At 45.6% G+C, this 4,065-nt stretch overlaps 1 long non-coding RNA gene across 1 annotated transcript; it reads left to right on the top strand.

Annotated features, from left to right (window-relative positions):
• The first annotated feature begins 2,183 nt into the window (after positions 1 to 2,183).
• LOC138481624 (uncharacterized) lies at positions 2,184 to 3,453 on the top strand. Its single transcript, XR_011274291.1, has 4 exons — positions 2,184 to 2,285; positions 2,639 to 2,738; positions 2,854 to 2,968; positions 3,102 to 3,453. It is a non-coding gene; the product is annotated as an uncharacterized lncRNA (long non-coding RNA).
• Positions 3,454 to 4,065: the final 612 nt, after the last annotated feature.

The raw sequence follows: 4,065 nt of genomic DNA, 5'->3' as shown, positions 1-4,065 counted from the left end.
TGTTGGGTGGAGTTTGGGTTGCTTTAGGGTATGATCTGTGCCCCGGGGGCCGGGAGAGGGGGCTTGTAATAGCCTGTGCCCACTGTTACAGGCATCTGTAGACACTCACAGGGGGTGTGTTGGGGTGTGCAGGGGAGAGGGGGGAGGCGGAGGGGGTGTGTTGGGGAGTGCATGGGGGAGGCGGGAGGGGGTGTGTTGGGGTGTGCAGGGGGAGGGGGTGTGTTGGGGTGTGCAGGGGGGAGGGGGTGTGTTGGGGTGTGCAGGGGGAGGGGGTGTGTCACAACAATTTATGATTAAAATACACTTTTTCCTTTTTCCGAAATCAAATGTGCGGACATTTTAATTGCATATGTGTGCTTTATTGGTGTACAGTCCACAGTGTACATGTCCCAGAGACACACAGTGCCCCAAGTGCCGTCTCCATGTGATACACAACAGCCGTGTGTGCTAGAAGCATTGGTTGATGATATATTGACGCATTTCACGCCCCTCCTGTGCATCGCCTCCTCCATGAGGTGCGGCCCCATCTGCACCCTCCTCATCCTCATCGTCAGGTGGTTGCAGTTCTGCGTCAGGGGGCAGGGGCACATTTCATCTGACGCACATATTGTGTAGCATGACACATGCCATGACCATCTTTGCCACCTTCTCATGGCGGTACAGGAGTGCCCCACCAGACCTGCTGAGGCATCGGAACCGTGCCTTCAATAGGCCGAATGTCTGCTCAATGACCACACGGGTACGTGTATGTGCACGGTTGAAGTCCTCCTCGTGCTGGTTCTGCGGGTTCCGGACTGGTGTAAGGAGCCACCTCTTCAGGGGATAGCCTACATCACCTGTATGTAGGCGAGAATGTATGTGTCAGTCATGACGTCTGATCAAGAACATGATGTGCCACCATGGCTTGCATCCAACTGATACTTTGGACCACTTCTAAATGCACTAATTGATTCACACAATGCGACCAGTATATGCTCATGGCTCTCATGGCCTGTTTTGCATGCCATCACCCAATGTATGCAGAGGGGTGGAGTGCATTGTGAGTGCCCATCCACTGTGTCCGTTCATGCCGTTTGTTTTGTTGGCCTGGCACGTGTCCTGTGATGTTAATGCGCACATCATTGCAACATTGCTGTGGGCCTCATCATGACCCCAGTGAGCAATGCTGATGTTGATAGGGACATTTTGGGGGCCCTGCTGTCTGTGTAATGGTGTGTTGATGTTTCTGTCCATCATGTGCCTCCTTCGTGGGCAGTTATGGGGGACAGGCCTTTCGGTTGATGGTGTTTGGTGACATGCATGTAGGTGCATTTCATTGTTGACAATGTGGTCTGAATTGGTAGAATGCACTTGCAGATGGTTGTGTCATGAATTTACGAAATATTTTGAGCAGAAATGATGTGACAGAAATGCAGATACCACAAGTTAGGCAAACTAGACTGTGGGGTTTGCCTGAAGTAAAAGGACATTTTCCATGTGGGAATTGCAGCATGTGTGGACAAACAAAAGAAACTAGATTATTGCAAATTCTACCTGATGTTAAGTGGGTCTTCACTGAAATGATGAATTGTAACACAGCTAATGTTGTATATTTGATCACCTGTCCATGTGGCCTACATTACGTGGGAAAAACAAATAGGCAATGTAAAGTTCGAATGGTGGAACATCGCAGCTGTATCAAGAATCAAGTGATAACTGCCCCTCTTGTGAAACATTTTATTGAAAAGAAATATGGTTTCAATGACTTCACATGGCTGATTTTGAAAAAGGTGCATGGAAATACCAAAATTGAAACAGATCGAAAATTATTGTATTTAGAGCAAAAAATAATGTTCAAATTACAAAGCAATGTGCTAGGGCTCAATGAAAGCATTGATTGGTATTTGGTTAGCCAAATATAATTTTGGACATTGTGTGATGCATATACCATGTGGGCACCCAATTTTGGTAAACAATTTGGTTTTTAGTTCAATTGATGAAGCAAGTGCAATTTACATCTTTTTGATGCGCTGAGTGTCCACTAAACTCCTCTACACCAGTTGATCCTGGGTCTGTTCCAATATGGCCCCCTTGGTTGTTGTACTCCTGATTAACTTCGAGAAGTTGAGTCCCTTTTTTGTGTTGCTGCACAACCATAGACGCTTTAACAGAGTCCTTTCTTTGTGTTGCTGCGCAACCATAGATGCTTTGAGATTGTGCAGCAGCCATGGCTCCTCTGAATCGAGTGCTGGCCGAGTATGTTTGAATGCTGCAAGTGGAGTGAATAAACCCCTCTGGGTGTATAGGTGAGCACGCTACCAGCTTTTCGCCTTTGGATGTGACTCTGTGCATGATATTGTCTCCATGTCGGGACACCTTTTGCATTATTTGGTGGTTGGGGCATTTTATTTTACACTTATTTTACACATGTTGTGTGGCTATCCATTTTCCGCGTTTCTTTGACGTTGTGGAGGTTGGACAGCATGGACGCTGAGTAGTTGTCTTTACACATTAGATAATGCATGGTCTCCTCACGTGTGTGAAATATAAGCACCCCCTTCTGTTTGCCCTCTAGTGCATGTTGACGGCATGTTGTTAGCTGAGGTTTTGGTAATGCCAGATAAATGGTGTTAACTGTTATGTTTCCATTGCTTTCCAGATTGACTCTGCACTTTATTGCTTGATCGTATGGATGTTTCGATTTCAACTTGTTCATTACTGAATTGTGAATTGCAGTCTTGATCCCTACATTTGTGGAGGTAATTTACTTTGTTATTTGGAGCCTTGATTTTATGTGCAATGGTATTGAAGCCAGTGTGATTTCTGGATATAACAGAGCATGTGGTCTCTGTTTATTGGTTTTGTCTTACTTAGGTGTGGCGATACTCTAGTGGACTGTGACGCTTTGTTGAAGTATTGATTTCTCATTTGGAGGGAAACCAGCAAATTTGTCATTCTGTGACGTGCTTTGAAGTTTCACCATTTAAAGGTAAATCTGCGGGTACCCTTTGGGACCCTTGTGAGTGTGGCATAATCCCTGTGCCATGCCACCATTTACATTTTGTAGTACTTCCTTCCCTTTTTGGAACTCATTAGGTTTCTCCTTTCCTTTATTTTTACAGGCTTGGAGTTTGTTTTCCTTTTACCCTCTTGGGTGCCTGAATCTACCCTTTCAACACGGTGTGGAAGAGATTAGTGGATGCTTTTAAATTTATCCCCTGAAGAATGTTCGCCTGAACTGGGCAGTTAAGAACAGAAACATGTTGGGATGCTTGTTGTTTTAGTGACACATTGAGATTTTTTTGTGTGTTATGTGATATCTTTTGTGTTGTATAAATAAGTTATTTGATGTTTTACATTTGTTTTATATTTGTTTTTTAATGTTTAGTACACTGTGATAGGTGAGGGTAGTGTTTCTTGTTTAAATTCTGTTTAAATTATTTGAATAATAAACTTGTTATACATTTGTGTAAATCAGTTATAGCAGACGGTCCATTTTTTCAGGACTAGTGATGCTGGAAAACCTTATAGAGTTTTTGTGTGAGGGGGTTGGAGGCAAGTAAACAACACGTATCATCTTGCTCTTTATTGTATTACATGTGTCATGGTTGGGACACAAACTCATTCACATGGTAGGGCTGCATACATTGGGTATTGGCTTTACTGGTGTTGGGTGGAGTTTGGGTTGCTTCAGGGTATGATCTGTCTCCGTTCTCTCAGCTACTCACAGCCAGGTGGAGTATGCATCATTCCCCCCCTTTCAGCCAGGTGGAGTATGCATCATTCCCCCCCTTTCAGCCAGGTGGAGTATGCATCCCCCCCCTTTCAGCCAGGTGGAGTATGCATCATCCCCACCCTTTCAGCCAGGTGGAGTATGCATCATTCCCCCCCCTTTCAGCCAGGTGGAGTATGCATCATCCCCCCCCCTTTCAGCCAGGTGGAGTATGCATCATTCCCCCCCTTTCAGCCAGGTGGAGTATGCATCATCCCCCGCCCCCCCTTTCAGCCAGGTGGAGTATGCATCATCCCCCCCCCTTTCAGCCAGGTGGAGTATGCATCATCCCCCCCCTTTCAGCCAGGTGGAGT

The sequence above is a fragment of the Ambystoma mexicanum genome, chromosome 5p, assembly GCF_040938575.1.
Source record: "Ambystoma mexicanum isolate Mex_15411 chromosome 5p, UKY_AmexF1_1, whole genome shotgun sequence".
Lineage (NCBI taxonomy): Eukaryota > Metazoa > Chordata > Amphibia > Caudata > Ambystomatidae > Ambystoma > Ambystoma mexicanum.
Note: the sequence above shows the minus strand (reverse complement) of the source record. Positions and strands in the feature narration are given on the sequence as shown.